Source organism: Meriones unguiculatus, chromosome 3 (genome assembly GCF_030254825.1).
Source record: "Meriones unguiculatus strain TT.TT164.6M chromosome 3, Bangor_MerUng_6.1, whole genome shotgun sequence".
NCBI lineage: Eukaryota > Metazoa > Chordata > Mammalia > Rodentia > Muridae > Meriones > Meriones unguiculatus.
This window is the reverse complement of record NC_083351.1, coordinates 117,773,833-117,797,171: the sequence shown is the minus strand read 5'-3', so window position 1 is coordinate 117,797,171 and position 23,339 is coordinate 117,773,833.

The following is a 23,339-nucleotide window of genomic DNA, read 5'->3' as shown; positions in this document are numbered from 1 at the left end:
TCCCCAATGTACTAGTTGAGGTTTGATGAGACATTTAAAAACTAGCATGTTGTTATTATGCTCTGTGTTGATAGAGTTCAATAGATGTAGTTATAGTGCTATACTCCTTGATTGCCACCTTTAAAATTAATTACTTTTTGTTTATATTTCTTCTTCTCAGATTACAATAAATCATGCCACTCATGCAAGTTCTTACAGAGACTTAATTGCTTCTTTGAAAGGTTTGGCAGATACATCATACCAGTTCATTAATGCACAGATGATTCCTTCACATTAAGAAAGACACATTGGAGTGCTAGAAATGTCAAGGCAGTTATTATGCACAAAAAGCACAAAATGGCAACCATCAAAAGGTGAGCCCTTATTCATTGGGGATCAAAAATAAAACTGCTACAATTCCTTAGTGTAATAATCAAGAAATATTAGATTATTTTAAGGTCATGGAAATAGAATCTTTTATTTGCTAGCTCTGCCCCTTGGTAGAGAGATATTTTGTTGAGTTTCATAATTTTCTTCTGATGTGAAACTAGAAGAAACTAGATTTTACTCATGTGATTCAATAATGTGGTTTTCTTTGTTCAAATATGTATTATTTCCAAGCCAATTTATATGCCTACCCTACATTTAATCTGAAGTTCATTGGTAAACATAAAAAGGAAATGTTTTATATTTAAAGTAGATACTAAGACTCTTAAGCAAACCTTCGACAGAATGCAGGGAATAATATGAAAGAAGGTGAATTTGATGTGGAAAGGATAGGAGCTCCACAAGGACCAAACATATCTGGGCACAGGGTCTTTTCTGAGATGGACACTCAACCAAAGACCATGAGAGGATAAAACCTAGAACCTCTGCTCGGATGTGACCCGTGATAGTTCTGTAATCAATTGGTTTCCCATAGTAAGGGGAACAAGGACTATTTCTAACAGGAACTCAATGACTGGCTCTTTGACCTCCCCACCTCCCAAGGGAGGAGGAGCAGTACTGTTAGGCCACAGAGGAGGACTTTGCAGCCAGTCCTGAAAATACCTGACAAAACGAAGTCATATGAAAGGGGAGGAGATCCTCCCCTATCAGTGGACTTGGAAAGAGGCAGGGAGGAGATGAGGGAGGGAGGGTGGGATTGGGGAGGGAATGAGGGATACGGATACAGAATTAACAAAATGTAACTAATGAGAAAAATAAAATTAAAAAAAATGCAAACAAAATGAACCATTAGCTATTTCAAAGGGAGAAACAGATTTGAAAATTCAGAACTTTAAACCATGAATTCTAAATTAGTGAAGCAACCATCTCATAGTATTTCAACAGTCAATAGAAAAATGTTAGGGTATTTTTTTTTAATCAGCCCTGTAGACCCAGATGTATACATGTAAGTAAGTGATGTGCCTTGAAGTAAGTAAATATTTAACTTGAATTACAAGTAAATGGTAAATAACTGAATAACTTTGCCGTGAACTTATGCAAGTAATCTGTCATTTTAGAAGCTGGTAAAATGACAGATTACTTGCATAAGTCCACAGCAAAGTTATTCAGTTATTTATTCTCTACGAAGACATCAATTTGTGTAAGTAAGGTTGAAAGATTAATGAAAAACTTTTTGAACAGGAAACAAAAACAAGGTATAGCCTCCTTTTCCAAAATTTATATTTTACTGGAAGGAGAAATTACAGATTTGAAAAGTGGAAATTATGATGAATTAGAAACATATGCAATACATAGAAAAGGAGAAATAAATATGGAATGAGTTAATTTTGATGTGTGTTGTTGGAAGTCTTGTCTGAGAGAATAGTCTTTGAATGCAGCAAGAAAATTTATAATGAAAACAGACGTCATGAAATCATAAGAAAGAAGGGGAGTTAGTCTGATGGGGAAAGGATAGGAGCTCCACAAGGACCAAATATATCTGGGCACAGGGTCTTTTCTGAGACTGACATTCAACCAAGGACCATGTATGGATATAACCTAGAACCTCCACTCAGATGTAGCCTGTGGTAGCTCAGTAACCAATTGGTTTCCCAAAGTGAGGGGAACAGGGACTATTTCTAACAGGAACTCAATGACTGGCTCTTTGGTCTCCCCACCCCCGAAGGGAGGAGCAGTCCTGTTAGGCCACAGAGGAGGGCTTTGCAGCCAGTCCTGAAGATACCTGATAAAACAGGATCAGATGAATGGGGAGGAGGTCCCCCCCATCAGTGGACTTGGAAAGAAGCATGGTGGAGATGAGGGAGGGAGGGAGGGAGGGACTGGGAGGGAATGAGGGATCGGGACACGGCTGGGATACAGAGTTAATAAAATGTAACTGATAAAATAAAATAAAATAAAAGAAAGAGGGAGATTAAAAAAAAGAAATCAAGAAAACATGTCTGTCTTACTGCTCAGACAGTTCTATGAAAAAAATATGTGAATTTACTTCAGTGTAGGGAATTCTAGCCACAACAAAAAGAAGGCGTAAAGTAAGGAAATTAGGGAACAAGCAATACTGTAGGTCTCAGTTGATCACACATTTTAGTATGGGAGGAGAATATCTTCATGGCATTTTCACAAGTGAACTTATAAACAAAACATAATTCAATTATGTTAATGTTGATTCATTAGTATTGAAGCCAAAAACAATATATAAAGTAGTAAATAAATGTGAAACTATAAAATTCAAATGGTCAATATCAAATCAATTCAATAAAGGGTTGCTTTTCAAAAACTGTTCAGGAATGTAAGGAAAATATGTTTTCTGGTTTTCAGAACAGAATGAATTGTTTTTATTATTCTCTTTCACTGTTTATTTTTTATTTCTGAAGATAATGAAAAAAACAGCAAGATCATTTTTATCACCATGACTTACACATCTAAGCCATTTTATGACATTTAATAATCTAGGTGATTTGTTCACTTAGTAAAGAATTATAAACTAATACCCAGAAAGTGATATTTATTCTTTAATACTTCTTTCTAATTATTTTCCATGATATTCGTGATATAGAATTGGTATGAGTAAAATTAATATACATGCACTAATTTTGACTTTGTCCCTTGGTACACAGTGGGTAGTTTTCCTTTCCATAAGAGTATTACTGTATACTTTAAAACAATATTTTTTTCAGAATGCTTTTTATTTAAGTTGTGTGAATATATACTTTGTAAAGCCATATTTTTTCTTTGTTCAGTAGCAATAATAAATTAATCAGGAATCAAACTCTTAATTCACTCATTTTATCTGCTAATATAAAAACTGCTTATATAATCCATAATGCATTACACTTATGTTAACAATGAGTCCACATTGCCAAATACTTAAAATATAAAGTACACAAGAAACCATTACTTTGTAATGACCTAAGAAGCTCTGAATAGTATTTTATTTGCAGAGCCCCCAAAAGACCTCGGAGGTTTTCGAATCCTAATTTGTAAATCAGTTCATCTACCTCCTGGCTCTGGAGGTAGATGAGATGTTCTTGCTGACAATGTACAGTAAAGAGTACTGAGCTGAAAAGCCTCACACAGTCAAGTATTCTCTAGTCAAATCATCAAACGGTCTAATTGTCTCCTGTTTCTAATATATCTTCATTGATAAGGTAATAATGAAGAGAGAATAAAACAATAGATGAGAGTCACCTTTCAAAGGAAGAGCTGAAAGAGAAGCTAAATGAAGGTAAAGCCAATGGAACATGAAATTAGGCATTGGCTTTGAATTCCTTAGGCTGGCATGTTTTTTACAAAGTATAATCTATAACATTTGCAGCACTAACAAGGCTCTTAGGGAAGACTAACTTAAATTCACCACAGACCCTTGGAGTCATCTACATGGAATGACCAAAAGTAGGGCAATCAGCACAGTGGAATTCAACACATCATTAAGTAGGAATTTAGTAGCCATCTAACACACAAGCAGGCTGATTTTGCTGAACTTGAAAATAAAAATGATATGATTGCATCTTATAGGAACACACAAAATTAAATCATTAAATTAAATGATTTTATTATTCTATGCATTTTCTCGTTCAGACAGAAAATCAAATATTATAGATGACAACAATCAAGTAAAATAGAGCAATATATTAGTTGATAAAGATTATAAACCTGTAAAATAAAAACAGTGATATCCATATATTAATAAATCTGAAAAAATGGTAGTTTGGATGCCAAATTATTTTGTAAATACTCTGAAAGACAAAGACAGTAAAGGATTATTTAAGAGTCATTGGAAGCAGCAGAAGGTCATAAAGCCTTCACACAGTTGGGCCTTATGAAAGCTACAAAGTCATTGAGTCAGGATAACACCTTCAAGAATTAAATCCAGACATGTGATCTTTCTTCTCTATTATCCCTTTGCTAGATACATGCTGTGAGTAGTTTGTACAGGTATATGTGCTGTGCCATGATATTCTTCCTTGCCACAGGTCTCAGAGCAACAAAGACAGTTAACTGTGTATGGAGACTTTTGAAGCTGAGAGCCAAATAACTCAGTAATCCTCTTAGTTCTCGCTCTCTGTTGCAGTATACCATAGCAACAGAAATCACAATAATTTAAGACAAAGAAAAGTTTCTATTGTTATCATTTTGCTATTGCTGTTATTAAATTTTCCAGAACATTATTATTGAAAAATATTATTGAATTATGATGTTATTACAAATCATGATCCATATTACATAATCAAAGAAAATAAAAATTTAAAGTCTAAACAACCAGAAAAGCAATACTGATAAAGGCAAATGTAAAATTAAGATGGTATTAAGTCACTATCTTTACTTCACTCAGGAGCTTGTTTATCTAAGGCAGTAAAAGGACCTGTGGAGAAATATACGAGTTCTTCATAATTATGATGAAAACAGATGATGGAGTTAAAACGTAGCCCAGAGTTGAGATAGTAATGCTACAAACACTGAGGATGATAAAAAATAATGGCTCTCCCTCCCCCCCCACCCCCGAGGAAGGGACAGCCTTGCTAGGCCACAGAGGAGGACACTGCAGCCAGTTCTGATGACACCTGATAAGCTAAGGTCAGATGGAAGGAGAGGAGGACCTCCCTATCAGTGGATTTAGAGAGGGGTAGGGAGGAGATGAGGGAGGGAGGGTGGGGTTGGGAGGAAGTGAGAAAGGGGGCTACAGCTGGGATACAAAGTAAATAAACTGTGATTAATATTAAAAAAAAAAAGAAGGGGGAGCCAAGATGGCAGTGCCCGGAGAGCACTGTGTCTGAGAAGCGGGACAGCACTCTCTGTGCAGCAACCAGGAGACTGAACTCTGGGCCCTAAAACTACAGCTCGTGTTTCCCAGGTGAGGGGAGGCTACCACAGCATGGGAATGGTCAGGTCCACTCTCGGCTGCCCAGTTTGAACCTGGAAGAAATCCCGGGTAACGCCAGCTTTGGGTCTCCGGGCTGGAGCCACAAGCCTGCATGTCCCAATCACTTTCCCAGGCTGATCAGTGGGCACAAGGGTGCCTGAGACTGGGAGACTCAGTAGCAAGAAAACCCCACGGGGAAGCAAAGTTTCGAGTCGGATCACGGGTCACCCAGTCTTTCCCTGGAAGGTCTAGAGGAACTCGGGTACACGCCTCCATCACAACTGAGCTCCCACCACACAAGAGAGTTGCGCGCCCAGCTCACCAGTACAGATGAGCTGCACACCCCAGTGCACCAGAGACTGAGAACCCCTGTCTATATAGGGCCCCACAGGGAAGGAAGAAACTGTGCTGCTGGGGTCAACTAGGCTTTGCCTGGGGAAAGTCTGGCAGACCGCAGATCCCAAACATGCGAGTATGCCCAGCCATCACAGATCAGCCCAAACAGGGAACACAAGTTATTGGGAACCCAGCCCCCACAGAATAGCAGGCAGACGCATGCTCCACCAGCCCAGAGGCTTGCTTTGTACCAACTACTCCTTACAGACAGAACTGTGTGCCCCAAGACACCAGAGTCTTAGAGTCACTGACTGGAGAAACCCTCACAAGGAACAAGGAACAAAGCAAAGGGGACAGACTTAGACAACCCAGTATATCCTCGGAAAAGGTCCCACAGACTGGCCCAACCCAGGGAACTGCTGTGCCGCAGATAGCCTGCTGTTACCAGGAGAGCAGTACTCACCCGCCACAGATTACCTCTTGGGTTCTAGGGCATAGAGCCCCAACCTCAGACCTACAAAAGACAAGGAACCTTGAGATCAACCACCAGACACTGCTCCAAAGGGCAATCAGTTATCCCTAAAAAAACCGACCAAACCACGGGACACACAGGTTACAGCAGCTGATCACTAAATTTACAGCAAGAAACCCAGAAGGAGGGCAGCTGTCTCCAGGACTTCTCCTGGTGAGAGGAGAGCCCTCTTCACTAATCAGGACCACAGTTACCACCCAGGTCTCTATGCCTGAGGTGAGCTGTAGCAACTCCTGAAAAACACCAGCCATCCAGTGACTATACCCAAAAAGCTGAGAAGGCTTCCTTCAGGAAAAACCTTCTTCCTGCCAAAGGGATTCTCTCCACTACAACAGTCCAGGAACAACCAGAAACTAACTTCAAACAACTAATATAGCCCAATGGGTAGAGGACAGTGTAAAAGTTCAACCAACAAAAGCCAGAGCAATATGGCATCTCCAGAACCCAGTTATCTAGGGGAAAATAGCCCTAGACACCCCAGCATAATTGAAATTCAAGGAGAGGACCTAACATCTATGCTCATGAAGAAGATAACAGAGGAAACAGATAAAATACGAAAAGAAATAGAGGAAGTTGCAGCCAAACAGTTTGTGGCCTTTAGAGAGGAAATGCTTAAGTCACTGAATGAAATAAAAGAAACAGTGGATTGTTCAAACAAACAGCTGAAGGAATTGACAAAAAAACATGAAAATACAGTCAGACAGGTGAAGGAAACCAACAAAATAGCTCAAGACCTGAGGATAGAATTGGAAAAATTTAAAAAAACACAAATGGAAGAAATTGTGGAGAGAAAGAACTTAGGGAAGAAAGCAGAAACTACAGAGGTTAGCATAACCAAAAAGAAATGGAAGAAAGAATCTCAGGTGTGGAAGATACAATGGAAGAAATAGATGTATCTGTCAACGAAAATGTTAAATCCAAAAAATTCCTGACACAGACTGTCCAAGAAATTCAAGAAAACATAAAAAGACAAAACCTAAGAATAATAAGAATAGAGGAAAAAGAAGATTCCCTGCACCAAGGCCCAGAAAATATTTTCAACAAAATCATTGAAGAAAATTTCCCCAACGTTAAGGAGAGGCCAATAAGAATACAAGAGGCCTATAGAACACCCAATAAATTAGACCAGAAAAGAAAATCCTCCCACCACATAATAATCAAAACTGTAAGTATACAGAACAAAGAAAAAATACTAAAAGCTGCAGGAGAAAAAGGCCAAGTAACATATAATGGCAAACCCATTAGAATCACACCTGACTTCTCAACAGAGACTATGAAAACCAGAAGGGCCTGGACAGATATCATGCAGACCCTAAGAGAACATAGATGTCAGCCCAGGCTACTATACCCAGCAAAACTCTCAGTCCTCATAGACGGAGAAAACAAGATATTCAATGACAAAAACAAATTTCAACAATACCTACAAACAAATCCAGCATTACAGAAGACACTAGAAGGGAAAATGCAACCCAAGAAAACTAGCTACATTCAAGAAAACACAGAAAATAAATAACCCCTCTACAGTAAATCAAAAAGCAACGAAGCACACAACCTTATGACCACAGCCAACATCAAATTCAAAGGACCTAACAGCCACTGGTCATTAATCTCTCTCAATATCAATGGACTTAATTCTCCAATAAAAAGACACAGACTAACAGAATGGAAACATAAACAAAACCAATGAATCTGTTGTATACAAGAAACACACCTAAGTCACAAAGATAGACATTACCTGAGGGTAAAGGGCTGGAAGACAGCTTTCCAAGCAAATGGATGCAAGAAGCAAGCAGGAGTAGCCATTCTAACATCTGATGAAATAGACTTTCAACCAAAATTAATAAAAAGAGATGGGGAAGGACACTTGATACTCATCAAGGGAAAATTCCACCAAGAAGACATCACAATCCTGAACATCTATGACCCAAATACAAGGGCACCCACATTTGTGAAAGAAACATTGATAAAACTTAAACCACACATAGCTCCCCACCCACTAATAGTGGGAGACTTCAACACCCAACTCTCTACAAAGAACAGGTCAACTAATCAGAAATTAAACAAAGAAACAAAATCTCTAACAGAGGTCATGAATCAAATGGACCTAACAGACATTTACAGAACCTTACACCAAAACACAAAAAAATTTACCTTCTTCTCAGCACCTCATGGAACCTTCTCCAAAATAGACCACATAGTTGGTCACAAAGCAAGCCTCATCAGATAAAAAAAGATTGAAATATTCCCTTCTATCTTGTCTGATCACCATGAAATAAAGCTGGACCTCAACAACGGAAATAGCAAAGAGCCTACACACATATGGAAACTGAACAAGTTGTTACTAAGTGACAGCTGGGTCAGGGAAGAAATAAAGAAAGAAATTAAAGTCTTCCTAGAACTCAATGAAAATGAAGACACAACATACCCAAACTTGTGGGACACAATGAAGGCAGTGCTAAGAAGAAAGTTCATATAGCACTAAGTGCCATCAAGAAGAAATTCGAGATAGCTCATTCAAGCAACTTAATGGCTCACTTAAAAACCCTAGAAAAAGAAGAAGCAGACACACCAAAAAGTAGTAGATGGCTGGAAATAATCAAACTCAGGGCTGAAATCAATCAATTAGAAACAAATAAAACAATTCAAAGAATCAATGAAACCAAGAGCTGGTTCTTTGAGAAAATCAACAAGATAGACAAACCCTTAGCCAAGCTAACTAAAAGGCAGACAGACACCACCCAAATCAACAAAATCAGAAATGAAAAGGGGGACATAACTACAGACACAGAGGAAATTCAAACAATAATTAGGACTTACTTCAAAAGTCTATATGCCACAAAATTTGAAAATTTAAATGAAATGGACAATTTTCTCGATCGATTTGACTTATCAAAGCTGAATCAGAACCAGGTAAATCAATTAAATAGTCCTATATCCCCCAAGAAAATAGAAGCAGTCATTGAAAGTCTCCCATCCGAAAAAAGCCCAGGACCTGATGTTTTCCGTGCAGAATCCCAGGAGACATTCAAAAAAGAGCTAACTCCAGTTCTCTTCAAACTATTCCACCAAATAGAAACAGAAGGAACATTACCAAACTCATTCTATAAAGAAATAGTCACCTTGGTACCTAAACTTCACAAAGACCCAACAAAAAAAGAGAAATTCAGGCCAATCTCCCTTATGAACATTGATGCAAAAATACTCAACAAAATACTTGCAAACTGAATAAAAGAACACATCAAAGATATCATCCACCATGGCCAAGTAGGCTTCGTCCCAGGTATGCAGGGGTAGTTCAATATACAGAAATCCATCAATGTGATCCACCATATTAACAAACTGAAAGAAAAAACAAAACACACATGATATTCTCCCTAGATGCTGAAAAAGCATTTGACAAAATCCAACATCCATTCATGTTTAAAGTATTGGAGAGATCAGGGATACAAGGCATATAGTAAACATAGTAAAGGCAATATACAGCAAACCTATAGCCAACATCAAACTGAACAAAGAGAAACTTAAAGCAATCCCACTGAAATCAGGGACAAGACAAGGCTGCCCACTCTCTCCATATCTCTTCAACATAGTGCTGGAAGTCCTTGCTAGAGCAATAAGACAGTTGAAGGAGATCAAAGGGATACAAATAGGAAAGGAAGAAGTCAAATTATCACTATTTGCAGATGATATGATAGTATACATGAGTGACCCCAAAAACTCTACCAGGGAACTCCTACAGTTGATAAACACCTTCAGCAAAGTGGCCAGATACAAAATTAACTCAAAAACATCAGTAGCCCTCCTGTATACAACAGACAAAAGGGCTGAGAAAGAAATTAGAGAAACAACACCGTTCACAATAGCCACAAATGACATAAGGTAGCTCGGAGTAACCCTAACCAAGGAAGTCAAAGACTTGTATGAAAAAAATTTCAAGTCTCTGAAGAAAGAATTAGAAGGAGATATCAGAAGATGGAATGATCTCCCATGCTTATGGATTGGAAGGATTAACATAGTAAATATAGCCATCTTACCAAAAGCAATCTACAGATTCAATGCAATTCCCATCAAATTACCAACACAATTCTTTAAAGACCTGGAAAGAAAAATTCTCAACTTCATCTGGAATAACAAGAAACCCAGAATTGCTAAAACAATCCTCTACAATAAAAGATCTTCTGGAGGTATCTCCATCCCTGATCTCAAGCTGTACTATAGAGCAACAGTTTTAAAAACTGCTTGGTACTGGCATAGAAACAGAATGGTGGATCAATGGAACTGAACACAGGACCCAGAAATAAACCCACACGTTTATGGACACCTGAATTTGATAAAGATGCCAAAAAATACAATGGAAAAAAGATAGCATCTTCAACAAATGGTGCTGGTCCAACTGGATGTCTACATGTAGAAAAATAAAAATAGATCGATACTTATCACCCTGCACAAAACTGAAGTCCAAGTGGATCAAAGACCTCAACATAAAACCAGACACATTAAATTGGCTGGAAAAAAAAGTGGAGAATACCCTAGAACTCATTGGTACAGGAGAAAACTTCCTGAACAGAACACCAATGGCACAGGCTCTAAGAGCAACAACCAATAAATGGGACCTCATGAAACTGAAAAGCTTCTGCAAAGCAAAGGACACTGTCATCAAAACAAAGCAACTGCCTACAGATTGGGAAAGAATCTTCACCAACCCTTTATCTGACAGAGGACTCATATCCAGTATATATAAAGAACTGAAGGAGCTGAAAAGCAACAAACCAAGTAATCCACTTAAAAAATGGGGAACAGAGCTAAACAGAGAATTCTTTGTAGAGGAATATCAAATGGCAGAGAAGCACTTAAAAATGCTCAACCTCACTAGCCATTAGGGAAATGCAAATCAAAACAACCCTGAGATTTCACCTTACACCCATGAGAATGGCCAAGATCAAAAACTCAAGTGACAACACATCCTGGAGAGGTTGTGGAGAAAGGGAAACTCTTCCACTGCTGGTGGGAATGTAAACTTGTACAACCACTCTGGAAATCAATCTGGCACTTTCTCAGACAACTAGGAATAGCGCTTCCTCAAGATCCAGCCATACCACTCCTGGGCATATATCCAAAAGAGGCTCAAGTACACAAAAAGGACATTTGCTCAACCATGTTTGTAGCAGCTTTATTTGTAATAGCTAGAAGCTGGAAACAAACCAGATGCCCCTCAACTGAAGAATGGATGCAGAAATTGTGGTACATCTACACAATGGAATATTACGCAGCAATGAAAAAAATAAGGAAATCATGAAATTTGCAGGTAAATATTGAGACCTGGAAAGGATCATCCAGGGTGAGTTGTCCCGGAAGCAAAAAGAGTCACACGGTATATAGACATATAATGTTGTATGCATATAGACATACAACATATGTCACTCATATAGACATACAACATAGGACAAACACACTAAAATCTGTGCATCTAAAGAAACTAAGTAAGAGAGAGGACCCTAACTAAAATGGTCAATCCCCATCCTGAAAGGCAAAGAGGATGGACATCAGAAGAAGAAGAAAACAGGAAACAACCTAGGAACCTTTTACAGAGGGCTTCTGAATGCCAGAAGAAGAAAACAGGAAACAACCTAGGAACCTACCACAGAGGGCCTCTGAAAGCCTCTGCCCTACAGACTATCAAAAAAGATGCTGAGCCTGATGGGCAACTGTTGGGCAGAGTGAAAGGAATTTTAGGTAAGAACTGGGAAATAGTAAGAGCTGGAGAGGACAGGGTCTCCACAAGGAGAGCAACAGAACAAGAAAATTTGAACACAGGGAACTTCCCAGAGACTCATACTCCAACCAAGTGCCATGTGGGGAGATAACCTAGAACCCCTGCACAGATGTAGCCCATGGCAGTTAAGTGCCCAAGTGGGTTACATAGTAATGGGAAGAGGGACTGCCTCTGACATAATCTGATTGGCCTGCTCTTTGATCATCTCCCCCTGAGGAGGGAGCAGCCTTACCGGGCTACAGTAGAGGACAATGCAACCACTTTTGATGTGAACTGATAGACTAAGATCAGAAACTAGAGGAGAACCTCCCCTATCAGTGGACTTGGGGAGTGGCATGCATGCAGAAAAGGGAGGGAGGGTGGGATCAGGAGGGGAGGAGGGAGGGGCTTATGGGGGGATACAAAATGAATAAAGTGTAATTAATAAAAAATTAAATAAAAAGAAAATACTTTTTCTTTTGATATGAGCTAGCCAAGAGGATCTGTTAAGAGTCAGGTGGACTCAGAGCGGCAAGTCCCGCAGGTATTACTTGGCTATTTATTCTTGGCAGCTCTTTCTGTAGGAATACATGGTAGGTACAATTACCATTTCATATATTATTGCATCTAATAAAGCTAATTATAGCTGAAAAATTTTAAAAAAATGTAAGTCTGGCTTCTAAAAAGCTAACTCATTTTTTAGGAAAGAAACCACTAGGGTGTCCCATAAACAAGAGGTTTAGTATTAAGTAAGGAAGAACATTTGCAGCAACATCTAGGGGATGTGGTACCTACAGGCTCACCACAGAAGTGTGAGATACCTGAGAGCTTAGTTTTATTAATGTTAATTAATGGCAAGACACAACAACGTTAAAAATTATTGGGTTACAGCAAGCCAGTTTTCAAAGTCAAAATCTAACGAAGAAAGCTGTCCCATATGATCAACAGGTATCCTAACTGGATAATGAATATATAGCATGATCACTTTCTTAGTTGAACCCAGTAACCATGCATAGAACATAAGGACCCTACTTTGATTGGCGCATGATCTCCCAAAGAACTAACCAGTCTCAACAGAAATTAGCTTAGTCTTTGTCAAGTTTGTGCCACAGATCCCATGAAAAAATCTAGACAAAGGAATTCAATAGCTTTTTCCACACTTGGGAACACTTCCCACTTTTTGAAATTACTCAAGGGAATTTCTCTATTTTTTTCTTTCTTCTTTATTAATTACAGTTTATTCGTTTTGTATCCCAGCTGTACAGTCTTCCCTTGTCCCTTCCCAATCCTACCCTCTCCCCTCTTCTCCTTCCATCCCCCCCCCCCCAGTTCACTGAGAGGGGAAGACATCCCCTCCTTCCATCTGACCCTAGCCAATCAGTTTTCATCAGGACTGGCTGCATTATAGTCCTCTGTGGACTGGTAAGGCTGCCCCTGCTTAAGGGGGAGGTAATCAAAAAGCCACTGATTTCATGTTCCTCTTCTTAGGGGAACCAACTTGGACACTGAGCTGCCATGGGCTACATCTGTGCAGGGGTTCTAGGTTATCTCTATGCATGGTTTTTGTTTGGAGTATCAGTCTCAGAAAAGAACTCAGAACCCAGAATTCTTGGTTTTGGTTTTTCTCCTCGTTGAACTCTTGTAAACTCCATGTTTTTCATGTCCCCCTTTTCTCATAAGATTTCCTGAATTCTACCCAAAGTTTTGCTATGAGTCTCAGTATCTGCTTTAATACCCTCCTGGGTAGAGTTTTTTCAGAGGACCTCTGTGGTAGGTATCTGTCCTCTTCCCTGTTTTCTTCCTTTCCAATGTCTGTCCAGTTTGCCTTTCTGAATGAGAATTGATCATTTTACTCAGAGTCTTTCTTCTTGCTTAGTTTCTTTGGCTATACAGATTTTATTATGTTTATCCTATATTATATGGCTAATATCTAATTATAAATAAGTATATACCATACGTGTCTAGCTGTTTCTGGGATACCTCACTTCAGTTTGATCTTTTCTAGTTCCCACCATTTGTCTGCAAATTTAATGAATTCTTTGTTTTTTTAAAGAAATGTTTATTTTTTAATATTAGTTAAAGCTTATTAACTTTTTATCGCAGCTACAGCTCCCTCATTCCCTCCCAATTCCACCCTCCCTCCCTCATCTCCTCCCTGCCCCTTTCCAAGTCCACTTATAGTGGAGGTCCTCCTTCCAGTCCATCTGAACCTATCTTATCAGGTTTCTTCAGGCCTGGCTGCAATGTCCTCCACTGTGGCCTAGCAAGGCTACTCCTATCTTTGGGGGGGGGGGTAGGTCAAAGAGCCAGCCATTGAGTTCATGTCCGAAGTAGTCCTTGTTCCCCTTACTAGGGTACCCACTTGGATACTGAGCTAACATGGACTATACCCAAGCAGGGGTTCTAGATTATATCCATACATGGTACTTGGTTGGAGATACAATCTCATAAAAGATCCCTGTGCCCAGATATATTTGGTCTTTGTGGAGCTCCGGTCCTCTCCAGGTCATACTAACTCCTCCTTCTTTTATATGATTCCCTGCACTCTGCCCAAAGTTTGGTTATGAGTCTCAGCATCTGCTTTGATATGCTGTTAGGTAGAATCTTTCAGAGGCCCTCTGTGGTAGGCTCCTGTCCTGTTACTTATTTTCTCCTATATACAATGACCATCTCATTTGTCTTTCTAAGTGAGGATTGATCATCTTACCCAGGTCCTTTTGTTTATCTTCTTTAGGTGTACAGATCTTTTTAGTTTGTTTATCCTATCTTATAGGTCTACTACCCACTTATAAGTGAGTATATACCATGTTTGTCTTTCTGCTTCTGGGATACCTCACTCAGGATAATCTTTTCTAGATCCCACCATTTGCCTGCAAATTTCATGATTTCTTTGTGTTTAATTGCTGAGTAGTATTCTGTTGTGTAAATGTACCACAATTTCTGTATCCATTCCTCTGTTGATGGACATCAGGGTTGTTTCAGGTTCTGGCTATTACAAATAAAGCTGCTATGAACATGGTTGATAAAATCTCCTTGTTGTATACATAAGCATCTTTTGGATATATGTCTAGGAGTGGAATAGCTGGATCTTGAGGTAGCACTATTCCTAATTTTCTGAGAAAGTGCTGGATTGATTTCCAGAGTGGTTGTACAAGTTTACATTCCCACAATGGAACAGAGTTCCCCTTTCTCAACAACCTCTTCAGCACACATTGTCACTTGAGTTTTTGATCTTAGCCATTCTGATGGGTGTAAGGTGAAATCTCAGGGTGTTTTGATTTGCATCTCTCTGATGGCTAAGGATGTTGAACATCTCTTTAAGTGTTTCTCTATCATTTGATTTACCTCTATTGATAATTCTCTATTTAGCTCTGTATGCCATATTTTAATTGGACTACTTGAGTTGTTGCTGTTTATCTTCCTGAGTTTAATGTATATTCTGGTTATTAGCTCTCTGTCAGATACAGGGTTGGAGAAGATCCTTTCCCAATCTGTAGGCTGTCACTTTGTTCTGATGACAGTGTCTTTTGCTGTATAGAAGTTTTTTTTTTTTCAATTTCATGAGGTCCCATTTATCCCTAGCTTTTCTTAAACAACACTTAATGTCACTTCTTTTGATGTACGTATTCCCATGATTGCACACATCTTTATTCTTAAGAGACTCTATCTCAGGTTGTTTTTTGGTGGCCTTTGAATTTCAAACAACTTAAATTCTGAAGTTAAGTGCAACTGGCCAAGCAAGAAAAGTACCAAATAAGGTATTTGAAATTTATAAAGTTTGTGTTACAAATAATTAAAATCTTCAAAGAAGCACCAGATTTTAAATTCAAGTTTTAAAGTAGATCAAACATACCCTTGGAGTTGTTTTTTACAACAGGACTGAACTGTTTCTTGTTATATAATTGCGAGGGCATCAGAACAAGCTATTTTTGTGTAAACTTATAATATCTAGGGTTAGTGAGTTGGCTCAGCAGGTAAAGAAGCTTGCTACATGGTAGCTAGAGTGCTATCCTCTGGAAGCAAATGGAGTAATAAAATAAATGACTCGTATTAGGTTGTGTTTTTACTTCTATATACTCAGCTAGGCTCAAAAGAAGAAAGACATAGACACACACAGACAGATACAGTCACAGACAAACACACATAGACAGAGATACACATGCCCATTCAAACAATGTTTTAATTTGCCTTATCTAGTTTGCAGGAGGAATACTACATATATTTCTTATAATTTTTGAATTATTCTAATTATTCATATTAAATGTATAAAGATATTTATAAATTATTTATTAAACATGTAAAATGATAAGATGAGAATTTGTACAATAAGCATGAATGTAGTCATTTCCTATAATATATACCATTCTATTTTGTTTGTTTAACAAAGTTATTTATGACTCAAACCATCATGTACATATGATGAGATAAAATTTCTTTTCTGTTATCCAATAGGTCTTTTAAAAAACCCTGTATTTTATTTTAAAATAATATGTATGTGTTTCTGTGTGTCAGTGTGCCCATGTACATGTGTGTGTTTCTGTCTGTGTGGATATGTACATAAGTGCAAATGTTGTTTTAGGTTGGGTTTCTCTTTCTGTGATAAAACACATTGACCCATAGAAATTTGGTAAGGAAAAGCTTTATTTCATCTTTCAACTCTCAGGTCACACATGGCCACTGAGCGAAGTAGATTACAGAACTCAGGGCAGGAACTAAAACTCAAACAATCATGGAAGAATTCTGCTTCCCATGGCTAGCTCAGCTAATTTTCTATAGCATCCACAAACACCTGATTAAAGATAGCATCTCTCACTCTGAACTGGTCCCTCTTACATCTACCATCAATCAGGAAAATGCACCACAGGATTGCCCTCTGGCAAACTTAGTGGGTGAGTGCTCTCAATTGAGGTCCCTTCTTCCCAAATGACTCTAGGTTTTGTAAAAGTAACATAAAACTAACTAGCAAAGATGTCTATAGAGACTAGAAGAGGGTTTTATATTCTCTGGATCTGCAGTTAAAGGAAATTGTGATCCTCGTAATGAAAGTATTGGGAACCAACCAAACATTGGTCTCTGGATTGTCCAGTGATTCTAATTGCTATGCCATCTTCCCAACATCTCTAATAAATCTTCTCAATAAATAAAAACCAATCTATCCCACTCAATAAAAAAATGTTTGACAGAGAACTGATCATGTGAAATAAATTAACTGATTCTGAACTTAAATCATTAAGATGAAAAATAAGAGCCATTTGAAGAGATGTCTTCATAGGTAAAAGGCTGGCTGCATTAGCATGGAGATGTTAGTCAAGAACCCCAGTACCAAAAAGCCAGGCAGGAGAGAATAATTGTAATAACGCTAGTACTTGAGAGAGGGAAACATGAGGATCATTGGAACCTCCTTGGCCAGCAAGCCTTGCTCAGTCAATTAGCTCTAAGACTGGTGAAAGACTATCTCCATACACACACAGACAAACACAAACATAGACAGATTTTTATATGCATAAACATATATATGTATATGCATAATCATAAACATGAACATGACTATCACACACACAGTCAAAAAAGATGATGAATGTTGCATCAGGTTATATGCATTTAACATTAGACATTTTTTATTATGCATTTAGATGTTTTATGTTACAACAGAAGAGCAAGCCTGTGAACACCTGCAGTCATTAAGAATGCTATGTGCTGGAGATTTGGGTTGAGCTTGTTTGATCTTTGAGCTCTCATTAACTGCTTTTCATATTTATGCTCGTGTTTCAGTAGATGGTTTTATAACTTATTTTTATTCTTTTTATTTTTAAATCTGGCCACTTGAGTAATAATTATGTCAGGGGATTTAATAGTGTTATAATAGAATAGATTTTGACAACTGAACAAACCAAGCAAAGTCTAATTCAAATTCATGGTGTGCCTGACTCAAGGAAAATCTAGGTTTAGCAGAAGATCATTCAAACTTGTATCTAAGTATTTGTTTGACTGCTATTGGAAACGTAACACCCTGAAGGAATTATATGACCATATACACTCAGTACTTGTTTCGTACATTGGTCAATGCATTTGATTCAATGATCCGAGGTAGAGAATGCTTTTATTTCAATGTGTGGTGGTTATAACCTTAAAGTTTTGTATGATTCAAAAAAAAAACCACATCAGAACTAATATTTACTTAAAAGATTCATAAATATCACCAGTTACTGATGGAAATGATTTATATGCATAAGAAGACACATTTAATTTCCTTGCCATATTTGGCATAATTTATTCATTTAAATGGGATAGTTAAGCAGTAAAAAAAATATCTGGGGCTTAAAATTAATGGATCAACTTTACAATAAACATTTTCCCATCTATTCTATTTGGCCACTTCTGCATAGCTGACCAACAGACTTAAATTGAAACAATCTCAGTTTACCTTCCTCCTGGATCTTGGGTATATTCATTGGATAGTTCAACATTGGTTTGCCTCTAGTAGAGTCACTGGCAAATACTACACTTTCTTGACTATTGTCTCCTGTGATCAAGTGGCTTCTTTTAGTGATTTTTCTAAATCAAAATATTTCCTCAACTCTGTCTGAACTTAGGATACAAAGGGTTTTAAGAAAGCTAACTAGTCTGCAAATCCTGTTGATACTCAATTTTAAAACTGGCATAAAATCTCATTATTTACAGGATATCATTAAAAGAAACCACAGGGTTAACAAGTGCTTAAGGAGTGGGAAAACAGCTTGGTCTCAATGGAAATAATTGCAAAGTTAAACAGTAAGAAGGTATACATTTGAGTAAGGTATCCTTGTGTGTTGACAGGTACAAACATGTTTATTCATTTGTATATGTGCTGAAAACATATGGTATTCTTATAAGGGAAATCTGTATAGAGCTGGAAGTTGAAAGCAGTTCATTTTTTTTAATATAACAAGTAAAATGACATAAATATATAAGTTACAACTATATCAATAAACAACATATGGCCCAGTGTTGGGGGGGAAGATACTAAAGAATAAGTTGTGAGAAATTCTCAAAACAGAATAGATATAGACATCTCAGCATAAATTTCTTCTTTCATACAAGTAGTCCATCTTTGTGGATTTGACCCTTTTCAAATGTTTTCATCACGTGACATGTATGTACTTGGTTTAGTGAATATTTTGGGGAATATAAACTATGGATTATGCCTCTTGAAACAGTATTTTGCAAGACTCTGAGACATCTTTAATTACTTAGAGTCAGACTATGCAACAGATATAATAAGTAAAATTCTGATCTCATGCTTTTATGTATTCTTACAGCTTAGGCTTTTCCAAAGTGACCCTGTGGGCTTTCAAGGATATCTACCTATATCCATATTATATTTTTATCCTGAAGGTTTGACTAAAGTTGCACTATGACAATTCTGTCACTTCACTAATGTGTCCTTTCTCAGGGGATTGCTGCCTGTGTGAATAATCTATGCTGGGTGCTAGAGGATTAAAAGTACCAGCATTAGAGTCTTTCAGAGGCCATCTGTGGTAGGCTCTGTCCTGTTCCCTGTCCTTTCCTGCTTCAGATGTCTATCACATTTGTCCTTCTAAATGAGGATTGAGCATCTTCCCTAGGATCCATCTTGTTGTTTAGCCTCTTTAGGAGTATAGATTTTAATATGTTTATCCTATATTAGATGGCTAATATAACTTATGACTGGGTATATACCATATATGTCTTTATGCTTTTGTGATATCTCACTCAGGATAAATATTTTATAGATACCACCATTTGCCTGTAAATTTTATGATTTCCTTGTTTGTAATTGCTGAGTAATATTCCATTGTGTAAATGTATCACAATTTATGTAACCATTCCTCTGTTGAGGTACATCTTGGTTATTTCCAGCTTCTGGCTCTTTTAAATAGATCTGCTACAAACATGGTTGAGCAAATGTCCTTGTTATATAGTTGAGAATATTTTGGATATATGCCTAGGAGTAATATAGCTGTATCTTAAGGTAGCACTGTTCCTAAAGTTGAGACTCATAGCCAAACTTTGGGCAGAGTGCAGGGAATCTTATGAAAGAAGGGGTAGATAGAAAGTCCTGGAGGAGACAGGAACGCCGAAAGGAGACCAACAGAGCCATAAACACTGAGCCCTGGGGTCTCTGAAGATAATGATATCGCAACCAAGGACAATGTATGGCAGAGAACTAAAACCCCTGCTCAGAAGTTGCCCATTGACTCAGTTTCCAAGTGGGGTCTCTAGTAAGGGAGCAGGGACTTTCTCTGGCATGAAATCAATGGCAGGCTTTCTGAACACCTACCCCTAGGTGGTGCAGTCTTGCCAGGCCAAAGAGGAAGACAATGCAGCCAGTCCTGATGAAACCTGATAAGCTAGGATCAAATAGAAGCAGAGGAGGTCCTCCCTTATCAGTGGACTAGGGAAGAGGCAAAGGGGGAGAAGAGGGAGGGAGGGTTGGATTAGGAGGAGATAATGGAGGGGGCACAAATTAAATAAGTTGTAATAAATGATAAAACAAAACGAAACAAAAGTCACAGCAGTACAATAGCAATCAAGTTAATACAGCTTTCCCAGGTTAGGCACAAGATTTACAAAAAGAATCATGTTAACATCAGGATATTCCCCATAATGCATAGAGAGTCCAAGTCCAGCCATAGAATTGTGAGATTAAGTATTTTCATTATTAGTACAAATAGGTATTAGATATATCCAGTGAGCAACAAAGGATGATGGGAAGTACAGGGGTTATTGACTTGCATCAAATCATATTCTAACATAATAATAATCAATTATCTCTTTATATTTTCTATAACCTATATGTACAGGACTGAATGATTAAAGATTATGATAACATTAATAAGAATATGCTTCCTTAATTATATGTTTATATATATAAATTAAAACAAAAACTTCTCAAGCCAGAAGGAATATTTTATCAAGTTATTGCTAATTAGCTAATGAATATTAATTAAGTACAAATGATCATCCTGTCTATGACTTTCTGAAAACTATAATGAAATTATATTTGATGATTCTATTTTCTGACACATACATAATAGATATGTGAAATATTAACACCAAATTAATCGTATATAAGGCACAACGTCTTATGAATGCTTACCAATACTAATGAAAAGGAAAAGCCTCTATCATTAATTATATTTTAATTGCAGTAAATGTGATTATTGAATCACTATTAAAACTTTATGAGTAATTACTTATAAAGTCTTTTGGTTATAGCACATGATACTTCTTATTAAAATATATTCTCTGTTTTTCTATATTTATAAAAAAAGAGATGCATATTTCATGCTACCAATGTAAAATGAGTTTTCATATTATGGAAACAAAGAAGTGAATCCAAATTTTAAATATAGAACAACTTAAATATAAAAGAAAATATAAAATGTGAAGACTTCTGTTGAACTTTATATTGGGGGGTATTTCCTTCTAAGCTTTAGATTTCAAGGGTTTTTAATTTCTAACACTTATAACCATTTACTACATGTGCTGTTGTTCTCTATTTCAGAATGTAACTTGTAACTGGAAAGTCCATGACAAACTGACTTGATAGCTGTCTGGTCAGCTATCTCGTAAAACATTTACGAGAGGATCGTAAATGTTTTAAAGTCTTATTAGGGTGTATTGGGAACATGGAAATTTACCTGTGCTTATGAATCCTGATCAATTGATTATTTAGTCCTCCCTAGAATTCTTGTCAACTCATGAAAATTTAATAGGACATTTCAAGTTTTACTGTAGAGATTGAGTACATGAGAAACTGTGTCAAATATTACAAGTGCTTTGAGGAATACATGCTGTCTGTTCAGTTTGTGGCCAAACAAGTCTGCAACAGTGTAGCCTGTCTCAGAACCTAAACCAGAACTTTGTTTGTAACTCAAGTCTTATGAGTGAGAAGCATTTTTCTTCCATAACGGGATATTTGATAAAAAGATGTTGAAAGTTCTCTGTTATGCAACTTGTCCATAACATTAAATATGTGTTTTATTTTTAAATAAAATCCCTTAATAGCAAAATACCAAATCTAACAGAAATAATGTTCAAACATCTCCATAAGTGTGCAAGAATGAAAGAAATGTGCTTCGCTAATGTGTTCATGCTACCATAAACACAGAACAGCATAAGATTCCTTTAAGCAGAAGGCGCAGTCTGATGTGTGATTTAGACTCTGACACATATTTTATTAAATATATTATTGTTTTCTCTATTATTCAGTGCCTTGTGCTTCAATAAGTGCTGTTCTTACTAACTTTCTAGATTTTTTTAAATTTCCCATAGTAACTGAGTGGTTAAAATAATGCAGCTGTAGTTATTATTTATTTTTCAGTGACCCTGTATCCCACTTTTTGGCTATCTCCACTGGCAAAAGTTTGAATCACACACTCAGATCTGTCATTATAGTACCAGATCAAAAAGACCAGTGACAGGACCTGTTTTTACAAGACATGAAAAGTAAAAAATTCCTCCATTCACTGTAATTTTTTTTTGACGCTCTAGTTTTTAGTGTTGAATAATGCCCAGGTGAGACAGATTATGTCATTTCAATGACAACAGTTTCTCAGATATCTCCAGTTTCCTTGCTAAGAAGAACAGGAATTCCTTTATTCTAATGTTTATTACTTAATATTTACTTTATGATCACACAACTAATAATAAGTATATCAGACTATCATCTATACCAATATGTACATATTGTAGAGTGATTTCAAAGACGAAAAGCTTGAAAGAGGCTTTGGGAGCCAAAGCTGAGATGCAAGATTCTGTATTGATAAGCTAAAAGCCAGAACCCAGATGCAGGGGGCAACCTGAGGAAGCAGAGGTGGATATGACTGCCATGGGGTCAAAGGTAAAGGTTCACATGTGAACACAGTTACAGAGGTGAAAGTGTCTGTATAAAGTAATGTGGACACAGATGGACAGCATATACGGATTACTCATAGAGAGAATGTGCAGGCAGTGAGTAGCCAAGCCAACAGTTGGAAGCACAGCCAGCTAAAGCTCCAGGGACAGTCTCTGTGTGTGAGACCTTCATTCCTTGAAGCACAGTAGGTGGTTTGATGAAGTTCTGTGAAAGTCATAGCCATTAGAGCACTAAATTTCTATATTTTTATGCTATGCACTTCAAGTGAGACAACTACATACTTTCCTTTCTCTAGCTTGTCTGATATGTTCTTGGGTCTGATTTACCTGATATGGTTTTAATATGCTTATTTTCTCATATGTTTTTTTTTTTAATAAGAAACTCATGGTAAATTTATCGGGTTGGATCCTTTGAACTCCTGAGAAAAAGTTAATTATCAAACCATTCTACCACTTACATATCCAATTGGTGCAAAATCATCCCTTAAATTGCAGTCAAAAGCTGTTTTTAAATATAGTCTCTCAGGGCAAGCACATCCTGGGAAATTGAAAGAAAA